Raw genomic sequence first — 16,827 nt, 5'->3', positions numbered from 1 at the left:
TGGTGGGATTAGCCTTGCAGTAGCTGCCGGCAATTGCTCCACCGTAGCGACACTTAAAATACATAAATCATATAAATCAGACACAGACCTCACAACTACACTACACATAGTCACACCTAAGGTCACCATGTGGAGGCCAAATCCGTGTCCTGCAGGTAATTTAAAAGAAGGCGAGAAACCTCCTTCCTATCTAACCGGTTCCCGCGCGGGAAAACAATGTCCTGTATAGAACTGTGGGGAATTCCTGTCCTCTTGAGGGACCCGAATAACACGCTCCTTTCCGCGTCATACAGAGTACAGCACATAAGGTAATGTTCTATGTCACCGCACACACCACACGTTGAACATAATGGTGACAACGCCAGGCCAGTCTTACACATCCACGCAGGGGTACGAGCAGAGCCCGTGCGAATGCGGAGCAGTAAAGTGGCTTGGTTTCTTTTGAGACCCTTAGTCACACATGGCTTGTGAGGTGAGCTCCACAAAGAGTGGAAGTGGCACGACACCGCTTCTCTGAAGAGTCTCTTGTCCTCTTGAGGCACTTTTCTCAAAGGATTCCCAGACAGCGCTCTATGGGCAAGGCTGTCCGCCATCTCGTTGCCTATGATACCTATGTGCGAGGGCACCCATTGGAATCGTATGGAGAAGCCTTTGATAAGGAGAGTGTGCACCGAGCGTAGGGAGCTTAGACATAAAGCATCAGTAGGGAACCCATACTCTAACCTTTGAAGGGCGGATTTCGAATCTGTAAGAATGACTACGGGTTGAGGCGTACAAAGCCGTAGCTTTTTTAGGGCTGCCTCAATGGCAACGCTTTCGGCCGTTGTGGAGGACACGACTGTAGTGAAGCGAACCGACCAATCATACTTTAAAGCGGGAATATGAAAAGCAGCTGCACTAGATCCTCTGACCTTGTCCACAGAGCCATCAGTAAAAATTTGAAGATGACGTGCATATTCAGTTTCAAGATGTTCCAGTACTAGCGAACGTGTTGCCGCCAAAGGAGAACTCCGTTTAGCACGAACGTGAGGAATTGTCAACGAACAATCGAGGCTCGCGAAAGACCAAGGTGGATTCAACCTCTTAGTTCGACCTCTAGCGTCGAGACCCAGGTAACCAATAGTATTAAGGGCCAAGTACGCTCGGGACTCGGATCTCTTTCGAAGGCTCTGTAGAAGGGCTCGACCGGCTATCGTCTGTTTGAGGCGGCCAATTTGCATCAATAGCCTTTGTGAAGCGACTAGGCTAAGAGGTCTCGATAGAGACTCATAAAGTACTGCATTATTAGGAGCAGACTGCGGAACGCCAAGAGCCCTCCTTAGGCCCTTTCTGTGCAAAACCTCAAGTCGTTCCAGCTGTGATAGTGAGGGGGAAATTAAAGGGAGCTGGTACATTATTCGACTCGTCACTAGTGCATCGTGCAGCCTGATCATTGAAGAAGGGTGATTTCCCCATTGCTCACTTGCAACTCTACGGATCACATTGAGACGCGGAGATAGTGATGTCACAATAGAGTCCACAGCTCGTCGCCACTGTAGACGGTAGTCAATAATTACGCCCAAAAAGCGTTTGTACTTCAATTGACGAAGGCAAGATTGATCAATGTCAGGCGTCGATATCACGACCTGATTATGAGGCACGCCATAGATGGGGACTCCAGAATAATTTGGACCACCTGGGGTTTTTTAACGTGCACCTAAGTGTAAGTGCAGGTTCTTTCTTTTTCGAATTTCGCCCCCCCCCCCCCCCCCCCATTGAAATGCGGCCGCTGTGGCCAGCATTAAAATGGACTTTCATATCCTGCTAATTCTGATGAACCACCCAGACACTTTTTCCGTGCACGGAGATGATAAACACGGGGCTTCAATTTGGTGGTTACTCGCTACATCGCACCAAATCCAGCACCAAGTCGAGCGAGGCAAAATACCTTCCGGCTCACGCCAGCCCGCGCTCGACTAGGAAACCTATTAGAGGAGGAAGGGTCACGCAAGCGACGTGATCATATCTGAAGCTCGCCTCGGTGGCGCACGAAAAAAGAGCGCGTTACTTTTCCCGATGGGACTATAGTAGCCGCAGCACCTGTGTTGGCATTCCTCGCCCCAACGTAGCAGCAATACCGTCGAACGAAAGGCTTGGATTTTTGTAGCGGCATCAACAGAAGAATAGATTACACAGCTACGCCTGTAGGAAACACGTGAGGATATAGGTAACAGAAAAGAAAACGCTATTGACTTGTGCAACCAATTACGAGCCGATCGCGATGTCTAGGGCAACGTTTTAGTGTTTCACGCAAATTAACCGTTCCTACAGAGAGCCTATGCACTGAAGTATCTCACGTTTACCTGCACGACATTGCTTTTGCGTCCAGTAAGCGCATTGTTGATGGCGTCCGTAGCTTTAAGAAGACTACGCAGATCGCAATAATTTACTTGAAAAAATTTCTGCTAGCTTTCCATAGAAACAACAGCACATTTAGACACTTCTAAAGGTAGTGTTTCAATTGCACTACAACATAGGAGGACCATGAAAAACGTATCCCTTTAATGTTCTTGAATGCGCTGCAGTGGGTAAGTGCCAGAATTCGTTAGTTCCGCATCCTTATCTTCCGCAGTGTTCCGATCACTTGTTATGGGTGAGTGTCTCCTTCTTTGTTAGCCTAATTGGTATTTTACCAAGCACCAGGCACAGCCCCACGCTACATTTTTTGAAAAAAAGAAAGAGCAGTGCTTTACCGCAGCGTGCAAGATCTCATTGGTTGCTGACGAGTCTAGGAACGCTGCGCGGTGGTTGATCGCCGAGCAGGTTTCATCACCTTAAACGCAAACCGCATGCAAGGTTACGACATAAAGATATAATGGCTCAAGCAGGCAGCGCTGTACTCTTCTGCCAGTATTTCTTTGTGTGTCTTCATATTTTGTGTGCTTCACGTAGAAGGCGAGCCATCGCCAACTCTTTAAAGCTACGACCGTAAGAAGTTTCAAATTGTCTCTAGCTCAAACGTGGACTGCGGCCAAAATAGAAGGAATTGCGTATCCTGCGCACTACATTGTTTCTAGTTAGCAGTGAATTGGGCTGATGTGATAGGACATGCACCCTGTCTGGTCCACATTATTACAATGAAGTGAATATATTTTGAATGTGTGCATCAGAACGGCAGAAAAAGAAGGGCAGAATAAAGGGGGTAAAATTATTGCTGAACTTTTTCGCAACGAATTGATCGTTTTTGTCACGCATTGACAACTCAAGTTCTAAGCAGCATATGCTTTTTCAGAATTGTTATTTCACAGAACATACCCGCGTAAAATAAGGGCAAATATTACTTCAAGAGAGGTCTTGTGCTACCAAAGGCTGCTAATACTAATTAGTATGTTTTAAGGTTACAGCGCAGAGGCTTTATCTCAGCGTGAATCGACCTGTGACCATTAGTGAAATATCAGGGAAATCATGATCTGTTTATGATACAGGATCAATAAATTATGTATATAGCATTCTGCGATATTTCTGCAACTAATTTTTTGTTACTTTTTCTCGGTGTCAATTTTCTCGAAAAGAAAATTATGGCTCTTGCATATGATTAAGACCACAAAGGAACAAACGGGGGTCTTCAACGCGCCAAGTATTCAACAGCACGCAATTACAGCTTTGCCAGAAAAGTGGCGTCCTGAATTCTCAAATAAATACTTATGGACTTAAAATTGCTGTTCTTGACCTAGCCAAATTACTAACACACAAAATATTATCCCCATGGCAGAAGAGGCCCTATCGAACACCGTAACTCTCATATCTCTCTATGTTCGGGAACAACTTGCATGGAGAGCAGATGCAGTGCAATGTTATGGGGGGAGCTGGAACTTGTTAGGTTGTCACCAAGTACAGAGGGCACAGTTCCTTGTCTTGTGCGCTTAAATGTTACATCATTGCTCACACTACACTTTGTGCCGACAGTGCGATATCGTATTGCGTGCACCATTTTTTGGCAAAATCTGGAAGCAGCGCTTTTTATAGCCTGCAGTGGGGCCCACTATTAAAGGGAACACTTCAATGTCAGGCTCACACTATGATAACACTCCAGACACAAGCGTCCGCTGAAGTTATCCCAATGCAGTGTGCAGAAGCGCATAATAGACCCAGTGCCACAAATCACAACTGATGTGCTACACAGCCAGGCAACGGCACACTTAACAAAATAAAAAAAGAATAAAGTCAGCACGTACTACACACTAACATGTTCCCTTGAAAGATGGGCGAAACGATTAGTGTTATGATGTGCCCCCCCCCCCCCCCCCCCCGAAGAAAAAGAAAGAAAAAAAGAAGAACGGCTTACTGATTTCAACACTGAAATCTCACATGCTGCTGATGCCGGTGCCAAGCTCAAGCTCACCTTAACACATTTTTTTTTCTTTTCGCCAACAGAGATGGGAACCGAGGAGCAACTAGAAATTCCAGGTGAGCCTGTCATACGTGCTATGCAGATTTATGAGTGGTGAATACAATAATGTAAATAGTATCGCCGAGGTCCAGTAGACCTTTGCATACCTTCCTTTGAGGTTCATGTACGACAGTGACAAATATGCCGATCAGTGCGAAACACTGAAATGAAACACACCGAGAGGTACAGGCGAGCGCTATCTTTCAGTTATCTTTAATTGATGGTTAATCACACATCTATATGTGCTTCCTCTGCTGACGTCGTACATGAAGAGGAAGTAATAGTAAAATTACAGAGGGATTAAACCTAGCAAAATCAAAACAGCGCCAATAGGGGCTTAAAATGAAGGGACATATCATATGAGCCCAACCTACATCAAATATTAAGGATAATCAAGCTATTTCTGAGATAGCAGCAAAGAAGTATGTCTCACACAGCCACGTTATACATTTTCTGCTCGATAACATTATCTGTTGGTTTGCCTTGGTGACTGTCCCCTCGAAGTTTGGTCTTTTATTTCTTTTGTTACGTGTTACGTCACCAGGCAAGGCACAGAGGGTACGCCAGGCATTTGAGGACATGATGATGGCTTCAGAAAACGCAAAGATGTTTCAGACGAGAAGTCGTTTGTCTCAATTTCTTTAAATTTTGTCCCTTAACCGCTGCTTTCTGAGCCCCTTGAAGAAGGCTATCTTCAGTCTCAATTATCGACTGAATTCCTCTTCTGTAGCGAATACACGTTCGGACTTGATAGTATGTTGTATGATAGTATGACACTGTTGTATGTTCTTGTTTATTTCGGTTACGTATAGTGTTACAATGATGTATGTACATGTTTTTGTTGTGTTCTCAATTGCTAATTGACAGTTGTAATTTACCTTGCTGTATGTACCCACTCCTTCTTGGGCCCGAATAGTGCCTGCAGTATTTGTAAATAAATAAAAAAGGAATTTGTTGATATTGTGTGGTGCTTTCGCAACAGGAGTCTTAGGCAATATTTTATCCTTGCGTCATAATTAGTCTCTCAGTTACGGCCCCCCGCCGTCCCCCTACACAACGCAGCGTTAGCAGATTGCTTTAAAGACCAAGACGCCACGCTGAAGGTGACGCGGTCCCACATGTTCACAGCCAGCCACTGTTCAATCTAGCAGGCCTTGTAGGATCAAGGAAAATAATCAATTGGGAGTAGTGCCTATTGACATCGTGCACAGAATGTTCGGCTGCTACCTCGATGCTGCTCCACAATGTCTAAGATTAGCTTTCCGGTGTACTCATGCATCTAAGCCGCCACCTGCTTGAACAAGTCAACCGCCTGAATGGCGTGTCTGACCAGTGCCAGCGCTTGTTGCCTTTTGTTTCCCACAAAAAAGCTATGGACTGCTTTTACACTTCCCCCAAAATGAATAAATAGATACAATAAATAAATTATTCGGTGTTATTTAGCAAGCTGGCACTCTCCCTGTCGTTGGACTCCGCGTGTAAGCGTGCGAATTCATTCTTTGTGTTAGACTGGAAGCACAAATGGTCGATTCATTGTGCCAGATAAGTGACAGTACAGGAATGGATGGAGGCGCAGATAGGCACCTAGACAATACTTGTGCAAGTAATAGCGATTCGAAAGCCGTACTATATATATATATATATATATATATATATATACGTGTGTGTGTGTGTGTAACATGCTGAATTAGAACGGTATTTTGTAAGCGCTTTTTCTTCCGTCCTCTCACCGGTGATAAAAAGGCGCTTGCATGAAGTTTCTGGCTTTTCAATGTGTTGTTTACATTAGAAAGTGTAAGCAACCTTAACGTCGTAGGGTAAGTACAAGCAAACCTCGGAGAGCACTAAATAACTGACCATGCTAGCTTTTCTTTCTCGGGAGGGGAATGTGTGATGACGTCATGACGAAACTTGCGGTCACGCGGAAGCAGAATGTTACGACATTTGGGGGCACTCGCTCCGGCTCGCTCGGCCGTCCGCTATGCTGTCACATCGGGCCACTAATTTTTGCGATTCGCCACTTGGATGAGTGCAAAAAAAAAAAAAATATTTTTATTCGCAGATCAGTCCATCGCACAGTATACTACGGGTAGGTACTGTGCATTAGCAAGTATTATAAAGTAAGTCAAAGCTATAAGCTTACTGTTATCCTTGTTTTGCGCTTGTATTTAGCTCTCACAGTGTCAGAGTCGCATCCGCATACGTAAGTAAACAAAAAAAAAACAGTTTTTTCAGTGAATTTTGGTTATTATTGTGTAGCACGCAAACTTGTGCACTTCTGGAACTTGGCTGAGACAAAATACGAGGAGGATTGCCTCGGCAGGTGACACGGCTGCCATTGTTCTCTAGTAAAAGCTACATTTCCCCTTAGGCATGGTTGTTGAGTACGTGCCCACCTGTAAGCAAGAGGATGCGGGTGACCGTCTTGGCAAAAAAAAAAGTGAATTTAATCGATGTTCACGCGCAGAAACCGAAATTGACGAGTGCCCTGCAGAATTTACATTCATCGGCATTCACTGAAGGTACAGTCGACCGTTTCTTTTACAGTACCGCGCGAGCGTCGGCTGCCTGGCCGACCGGTCAGGGCCTTCTCAGCGCGCGAAGCGACGAGATCAGCAGGAGTATAGCGCATGCGCACCGAGATCGCTGGAAGCGCTAGTTTCGTCTGCTAGGCTCCTTCCATACCAGCGCCACACAGCCCATGGCACGGTCAACTCGGTGCAAGCTCCGCGGCTTATCGGAGACAACGACTGCCAGCGAACTTCGTGCTGACCTCGTCGCTTCGAGCGGTTAGGTTAACCGAGTAGACCTAAAAATAGATCTACTCGGTGGACTTTCATATTGTTCAAACCTTAAATTATGTATTAAATCAACAATAGCATACCAAGAGAACTTGATAAAGATGTCGCTTTGGGTACCGGGCCATTGCAATATGTATACCATTAAACTGTACTAGAGAAGAAACTGAACGAAAATATCTCTGCATATTGTGGGAGACAAACCTCCCTTAATAAGGTACGGCACAATTTTCGCAGTGTTGAAAGTACTACGAAATTCTTTTCGCGCTGTCAGTGACTTCTTGTGCCATAATATGTATATTTATTTATTTACCTATATATTTAGAGTATGGTGCGCACTTCGAGGATTCGCGTAACGTGGTTAATATACGACTGATGACGTATCACCATAGCTGACGAGTTAGACACGTGAGGGTTTAGGGTCTCTGCTGGTCAGAATTACTTAACATTCTAACCAATATTTGTGAGTTAGCAGAAAAGGCCGTCACTAAGCAAGTAAGTATGAAAATATTTCAAACGCGAGGAAAGCGCTTGACCGTAGAAAAACAAGGGAAGTATTGAATGTCGGCGGGTGGTGCATTATCGTGAGCTGCCTTGTCAATATAACAGTGCTAATAGGAAGTTAGAGAAGTGAGCACCCAAAAGTGCGAGCCCTATCCAAAGTTTGATGAATAAAGCGAGAAACAAAGGAAAAAGAGATCGATCAAATAAATAAATATGGAGGAACTGTTAAACTGTGAGAGTGCTCTTAAGATCTGGCCGAGTGTGCGTATACGGCGTGGAATGGCGTCCCTTCTTTAAGCGCCATTAGGAACTTCATTCACCGGCACGATGACGTTGTTTCTCTTTTTTTTTATTCTGGTGTTTTACTTGCCAGAACCATGATATGATTATGCGGACCGTCGTAATGGGGGTCTCTGAAATAATTTTGACTATCCGGGGATCTTTGACGTGCATCAAATGCACGGTGCGCCGGGTGTTTTTGCATTCAGCTGCCATGGAAAGGCGGCCGCCGGGGTCGCGATTTGACCCCGCATCCTCAGGCTTAGCGGCGCAACGTCAAAGCCGGCGCGCCATGCACAGCGGGTTTTGATTGTGTGCAGCTAGCACAGGAGCGGGCGCAAAGGCATGTATACTTGCGAACACCGCTCTGTAACGGATGCCGTTCCACGCTTTTTTATTCGACCCATTTCTTCCAACGCAGCGGCGGCCCACGACCCAAGTGGGTCGCGTGCTCTGCGCCACTGATCGTTCTGCTCGCCTTCGTGGTCACCATGGTAGCAGTGTCAAACAGTAAGTATGGTCGCTTTTGCAATCTTCAATTTGAAAACAAAACAATACAAAACGAATCCGTTTTCTGAAATTAATTTGGGATGCAGCGGGTGTAAGAGAATCGCGGTGCAGAGCCACACTGTAAAAATATTTGCACCCTGAAATGCGTTTGCTTGTCAGACGGGTAACACCCCTGCCGTTAGGGCTTTGCAAAAATTTTTAGGGGACGGCAACGGAGCTCTATCTAGACGTGCGATGATAAAAGACGTAGTTGAAAACTATGTAATCGTTCTGACAGCCTATATAGGGTGCACAGAAATATTAGTCAGGAGAATTTCACAGGGATATACATGAAACTTCATTTAATGCTGTTTTTATGTCGCATTTCACAGCTGTCATCATCTTGACATGCTAGAAAGAATCGGGAAACAAGATGGCACAATTGGTTCCCAACAACATTATGACCAAACATGAGGGTGTTAGCCATGCGAGAACTGAACACCCTCTACACATCCATAAAAGTGTAAAAATGTTTAGAGTGCAGCGTTTCTGTTCTTTTGCAGTCTGCGGGCGCTGCGGTTTCCCAAACAGGGTGGACAAAACACCACGCGGGTACAATGACGAACTTTGAGAGTCGATGGTATGCGAAACGTTCTGTAGGTAGCTGGCTGTACCCAGCGTCGCTTGGGATTCTGTGAACAGTTTTCAGATGGACCCAAATGTTTGTGTAAGGCGAGAAATTGTTTGTGCGTGTCGTGCGAGGGCATGTGACGACAGTATGGAGAGGCGATGAGGAGGACGACGACGATGTGTGACGGCGACATAATAACGGTTAATGTATTGTAATGCGGCAAAAAAAAAGAAACATTAAAAGCTGATCCTTACGAGCTGGCTGGATCCCTCAGGGAGCCAACTTGGAGAAGTAATAATTTTTATTGAAGAGGCCCCAGACGATGGCCAAGCAAGCCTACCTACCGCAAAGCGCCTGTTGCCAGGCGAAGGCGGCTCCGCATTAAGAAATGTTCCGAAAGCTGCTTGTTGCTTCTTGCTTCGTTTCGATTCTTTAAGCCATGGGGTTTACCGCTCACGCTTGCATTTCGTCTCGCGAAGCAACATTTCTAAGCGCCAGACAGGCCGTCGGTAGCGGTTCAAACGTTTCTAAGCGCTAGACAGGCAGTCGATAGCTGTTCAAGACAAGAATTTCTTACAACAATTACTACAGGGAACTCTGAGGCCACGTAATAAATCGCTGTACCCTTTCTGAAGCCAGCCTGTTCTCTTGGTTGACTGAAGTCAAGTGTTGCCCTTATTCGATCGGAAATTATCTTGGTGAATATTTTGTAAGCTAAAAGGTCCATAAAATAAAAAAATGGAAAAAATTATAGGCCCATTAGCTTACTCTCAAAATTGTACAAAATATTCACCGAGATAATTTCCAATAGAACAAAGGCATTACTTGACTCCAACCAACCAAGACAACAGGCTGGCTTCAGTAAGAGATACTGTAGAATGGATCACGTGATCAATCAGTTAAGCGAGAAATCTGCAGAGTACAGCCAGCCTCTCCATATGGCTTTCATAGATAACAAAAAAACATTTGATTCAGTAGAGATAACAACAGTCATAGAGGCATTACGTTATCAACGCGTACAGGAAGCTTACGTAAATATCTTGGAAAATATCTACAGAGATTCCACAGCTACCTCAATTCTCCACAGGAAAAGTAGAAAGATACATATCAAGAAAGGGGTCAGACAAGGAGACACAATCTCTCCAATGCTATTTACTGCGGGCTTGGAAGAAGTATTCAAACTTTTAACCGGTCAGGGCTCGGGAGTAAGGATCAACGGCGAATATCTCAGCAACCTTACATTTGCAGATGACATTGTCCTGTTCAGCAACACTGGGGACGAAATACAATGAATGATTGAGGACCTTAACAGAAAGAGTTAAGAGTGGGGATGAAGATTAATATGCAGAAGACAAAGACAATGATCAATAGCCGGGCAAGGCAACAAAAGTTCAGGATCGCCAGTCAGTCACTAGAGTCTGTGAAGAAGTACGTTTACCTAGGTCAATTACTCAGAGGGAACCCTTATTATGAGAAGGAGATTCATAGAAGAATAAAAATGGAATGGATCACATACGGCAGACATTGTCAGATCCTGACTGGAAGCTTACCATTGTCATTAAAAAAAAAAGGTGTACAATCAGTGCATTATACCGGCGCTGACATATGGCGCAGAAACTTGGAGGCTGACAAAGAAGCTTGAGAACAAGTTAAGGACCGAGCAAAGAGAAATGGAACGAAGACTGTTAGGCATAACGTTAAGAAATAGAAAGAAAGCGGTTTAAATCGAAGAGCAAACGGGGATAGCCGATATTCAAATAGACATTAGGAGAAAGAAATGGAGCTGGGCACGTCATGCCATGTGTACCGGTACACCATTAAGGTCACAGAATGGGTGCCAAGAAGAGGAAAGAACAGTCGAGGACGGGAGAAGACTAGGCGGGGTTATGAAATGAAGAAATTCGCAGGTGCTAGTTGGAATTGGTTGGCGCAGGACAGGGGTAACTGGCGAGTACAGAGAGGCCTTCGTCCTGCTGTGGACATAAAGCAGGCGGCAACGGCGGTGGCGCGCCGCCGCCGTTGCCGTTGCTGCCGTTGCTGCTGCTGCCGCTGCTGCTACTGCTGCTGCTGCCGCTGCTGCTACTGCTGCTGATGCCGCTGCTGCTGCTGATGATGATGATGGTAGTGCATAGATTTGTCGAATCTTGGGCTTGTACAAGCGAATGTCTTTGTTATCTTATTTATTACTTTTTACCTTGCGAAATTTCAAAACGATTACGGTTTTCTTAACACAGCTAGACAATTAGTTTCTGGTCTCATGTGTCATCATTGCCATCAAATTGTTGCATCCATTACGCAATAGTTTGTTTAAATTTCTCCATTTGCGAAGTAATAAAGTCCTCTGAAGCCAGAAGGACAAAATTTGGGCGAATGCGTGTACATGTACCGCAATGCAATACATGTACTGTACACAATACATGCAGTATCCATGTGCTATTACGAATATATGTACTATACTCATCATTTTGGCTGAACCGCCATGCTTGCCCCTTGTGTACCATAAAAAATGAATGTGAAAAAAAAACCGCAGACAAATAAATTCAACTTCTGGTGCAAGATTTTTTATTGCGAGAAACAGAGATTCATTAATCTACAAAAAAAAAAAATAAGAAACGAACTTTTTATGATTATGCTGAAAGGCATCGTTTCTCTTCTGTTTAACAGAAATGAACATACGTACGATTAGGTTGAAAACTTAGCAATACTGTAAACGAAATGAGATTTATGCATCATGTTACTACCCTCAATGACATCGTTTTCGCCAAACTCTATAGCCAGATGCATCTCATGTGCGCGAACCAAGTGGTCTTAATTTGACAAACAGTTGCAGCTGCTCACCGGTCGAGTCATGCCGCTCAGAGCACAGCTCTATAAACTCGTAGACGGATTACCCGGATGTCTCGAGCAGTGCCAGGTGTCTTGTACCATCTCATGTGTCCTATGTGGCGAACTTATCTGTACTTGTGCAGATTGTTACAACTGCTTCCCAGCATTTGACTTTTTCGTACACCGTGAAAGCTGCCATCATGAGAGAAGCAAAAGTTTCTCCCTGCGCTAAGTAAACTATACAATTTTTTTTAATAATGGAAAGGACCATCAACAGATAATGTCAGTGAAACTACAGAAAACGCGAGAAACAGAAAAGGAAGGAAAACAGAAAAGCTGTGCCAAAGAATTGTCATCCTTTTCCCATTCTTTTTTTCAGAGGCTTTTTTTACAGTCTAGACATAGTACTGAATTTCCCTCTAGTAGATGTTGTAAGAAACTCTATGGTACAAACTACAACCTCGATAACAATGTGCGCTGCTCTTGCGGCGAACTGTCTGCGCTATGTTTGGTAATCGGAACACCAAAGTAATCTCTGATATCTGAAATGTGGAAGCCGCTTTAAAGATCACGTATGTGCCTCTACGTCATAATAATGCGTGGTTTTGCAACACGGGACTCAAAGATTGCAATTAGAGATTTCAGTGCAAATTCTTGCTAACTAGAGAACGGAGTGCGACGGCTACTCACGCTATTTGTAGTGTGTCGTGCCGCGCATGAACTACATTTTATGTAATTAGGATAGTAAATATCGATTTCCTGATTGTAGTATTTTTTTTGCGGCCGAGATAAATGTTTACTGAGTTTGTAATGTCTACGGAATTCGTTTTGCGCATGTGATAACAATTTTCCAAGAGAGAACCACCCGGACTGATTGGTTGCTCAGTGGCTATGGTGTTGGGCTGCTGAGCACGAGGTCGCGGGATCGAATCCCAGCCGCGGCGGCCGCATTTCGATGGGGCGAAATGCGAGAACACCCGTGTACTTAGATTTAGGCATACGTTAAGGAACCCCAGGTGGCCAAAATTCCCGGAGTACCCCACTACGGCGTGCCTCATAATCAGAAAGTGGCTTTGGCACGTAAAACCCCATAATTTTATTTTTTTTTAGTATGAGGCATACGGTGGCGTCATCGTGGCCGTTGGGGTGTAAAAACATCAGCGAGAATTCTGCTGATTGCCCCCTACCTGGTTATAGATATCATGTTCAATGCGGACCTGTGGAAGCTATGAACAGGGCAACAAAACAACGACGGTGATACTACGGGAATGCTATGTATACTAACTAGAGTTTAGTAGCTGACTTTCATTTATTTCTAAAAGCGTGCCTCTGAAGTACCTGCTGCGAAAAACACGGAGACGAAATAAACTGATAAAAGGAGTACCAATAATAATTCGAAAAGCACTCTTTGCCTATTTCAGCCGCTTTCAATCAATCAATCAATCAATCAATCAATCAATCAATCAATCAATCAATCAATCAATCAATCAATCAATCAATCAATCAATCAATCAATCAATCAATCAATCAATCAATCAACATGTGTGTTAACATGTGTTAGGGGTTGTGTTGCTGTAGCGGTCATTGCATCGTCGTGATGCCAGCTTTCTCATGCGGCTCTCGTCAAGCCGTCGCCATTACGTCGTTGTCACGCTTGTGTTTCAACCATTGTTATCACTTGAGTGATTTCATCCCATTGTTGCCTTGTCATCGTTGTCGTACCACCTTATTCGTTCGATCAACGTCAGTCTTCCTTCTTCGTTGTATAGTAATCATAGTGTCGTCATTTATTCGTTATCATGCCACACTTGCCATGCTGACATCATCTGACGCTCGCCACCATGCTTGCATTGTGAGGCCGTCGCCGTAATGCCGTCGTGTCGTGCCATCGTCGTACCTCTAGCTTCGTCGTCCGACTCGCGTCATGCCATCATCGTCATGCAGATTTTGTGTACGGTTATCGTCACGTCCTTGTCAGCTTACACTACTCGTCATCCCATAATCTTTATTGCACCATCGTCATAGAGTCGTAATCGTGCATTCGCTGCCATACCACCCTCGGGATGCCGTGGCGATCGTTCTATCGTCCTCATTGTAACTTCGATACCTGATTCTCGTCATGCCGTTGTGCCGTTGTCTTCACTTCCGTATCGTCATCCGATTGCCGTCTGGCAGTCGTCGTACCGCCTTCATTGATCTATTGACGTCATTTCTTGTTCGTCATCTTATCGTAATCACGCTGTCGCCATTCATTCGTAAATGTGCCGCCAATGACATGTCGTCGTTGCCATTGCGTAGTCGTCACACAAATTCTATTATTGAATCCGTTATCATACCGTCGTCGTCGTGCCGTCTGGGTCGTGCCATCCTCGTCATTCCCGCTACTTTACCCGCTTGTCGTTATACCGTCATCGTGACGTTGTCGTCGCCATCCCATTGTTTTCATGCCGTCGTCACGTTGTCGTCTTTAAACCATTGTCATAACTTAAAAATCCACATCTTAATCTCGTCATGCCGTCGTTCTTATACGCTTTCATCATTCCATCGACAACATTCCTTTTCGACATTACGTCGCCACTGCATCAGCATCATAGAGTCGTCTTCATGCATCCATGCTTATGGAGGCAAGGGAGTGCCATAGCAAAGTGGGACAATATCGGATTAAGTGACATAGCCGAAGCAACAAGTCTCAGAATTACCACTACACGTGTGAAATAAGCATGGCGTCGGGAATGCGGTCTGTCGCTAAATTGCTCGAGTCACAGTGAGATGAGTTCTGCCGTAATTTTCTATCTATCTATCTATCTATCTATCTATCTATCTATCTATCTATCTATCTATCTATCTATCTATCTATCTATCTATCTATCTATCTATCTATCTATCTATCTATCTATCTATCTATCTATCTATCTATCTATCTATCTATCTGTCTGTCTGTCTGTCTGTCTGTCTGTCTGTCTGTCTGTCTGTCTGTGTCTGTCTATCTATCTATCTATCTATCTATCTATCTATCTATCTATCTATCTATCTATCTATCTATCTATCTATCTATCTATCTATCTATCTATCTATCTATCTATCTATCTATCTATCTATCTATCTATCTATCTATCTGTCTGTCTGTCTGTCTGTCTGTCTGTCTGTCTGTCTGTCTGTCTGTCTGTCTGTCTGTCTGTCGGTCCGTCCGTCCGTCCCATCCATCTATCCTTCACTCCGTGAACCTGTTCCACGCCGCAGCCTTCCGTCAGTCTGAGGCCGTCAGCACGACTGCAGAGGAAACCGTCAACACCCAGCCGAGCTACTTTCCGAAAAAATATAGCACGGGACATCGGCAGGTCAAAACCGCGGCCCTTGACGATGAACCAGCGAAGAGCGTGGCCTCGAAAAGAACCAAAAACGTCACGACGAAGCACACCCCGCCCGCGAGTCCCAGTAAGTGACTTTCTTGTTCCCGCGTTGTGTAGCGTTGTGCAACTGCAAGCTGAGAAAGCAGAGAGATGCATGTAATCAATGGCAGGCAAAAATTCTGCAGACATGGATGTAAAATTGAATGCAGCAGAAAGGGAAGACGATTGTTTCTCGCGCACTAGCTTTTGCCTGGCCTTACGGTTCTATTACAGCAATTGCTGTAGTTACCTTACTACTGTGGTCGTTCAGGTGCCCGCCAGTGTAGTCGCTCTAACGTCAAAATACAGCGCGAGAAAAGTGCAACCAAAAAAAATTCCCATAGTTCAGCGACGATTTGAACTTACAACCAATACATATGCAGGGGGCTAAACGCTCACTCAACGTCCCTGTACTAAATAGAGCTGGCATTCGCACCTTGTTCTTGTGTTCTAGCACTCTATCTCGTCAAACGCAGAGGCGGTCCTAAATTAACTTTACTTGTTACAGCAGGTTCGCTCTAAACACACGCACACACACACGCACACACACACACAAACACACACACACACACACACACACACACACACACACACACACACACACACACACACACACACACACACACACACACACACACACACGCACGCACACACACACACACACGCACGCACACACACACACACACACACACACACACACACACACACACACGCGCGCGCGCGCGCGCACGCACTCACGCACGCACGCACGCACGCACGCACGCACGCACGCACACACACACACACACACACACACACACACACGCACACACTTACGCCGCAGTGGGGCATAGTCGTAGTATGACTATGGACAAAGACGATGATTTGTCGAGAAAAAGGTGTGGCCTCTTCCCTCTTCCTACGCAGGCTGCGGGCATACGCCCCGTCCTGAAGGCTTATCGCGACAATTCAGATTTTGATAATCGTCCCTTAGGCCAGACGTCAGTGGTCACTCACCGTATACATACTGTAGACGCGAATTCCACACGCCGACGTCCATACCACGTTTCGCATGCCGAATGTCAAGTTATACAGCATGAGGTGGACAAAATGCTGACTAAAAACATCATCGAACATTCGTCTATAGTCCCTGGGTGTCCCCAGTTGTCCATGTTAAGAAGAAGGGTGGCAGCTGGCGCTTTTGCCTCGATTACCGACACAGCAATAAGATCACGCGCAAACACGAGTACCCGTTGCCACGTATTGATGACGCCTTGGACTGCCTGCATGGAGCCAAGTACTTCTCGTCCATAGACCTTCGCTCCGGGTATTGGCAGACCTCTGTAGGTCACATGGACCGCGAAAAGACCGCCTTCGTAACACCTGACACGCTTTATCATTGCAAAGTTATGTCGTTCGGTCTTTTTAATGCCCCTACAACCTTCGAGCGAATGATGGACTCTCTACTTCGCGGATATAAATGGTCCACTTGTCTATGTTATT

The sequence above is a fragment of the Dermacentor andersoni genome, chromosome 9 (assembly GCF_023375885.2).
Source record: "Dermacentor andersoni chromosome 9, qqDerAnde1_hic_scaffold, whole genome shotgun sequence".
Taxonomy (NCBI): domain Eukaryota; kingdom Metazoa; phylum Arthropoda; class Arachnida; order Ixodida; family Ixodidae; genus Dermacentor; species Dermacentor andersoni.
Note: the sequence above shows the minus strand (reverse complement) of the source record.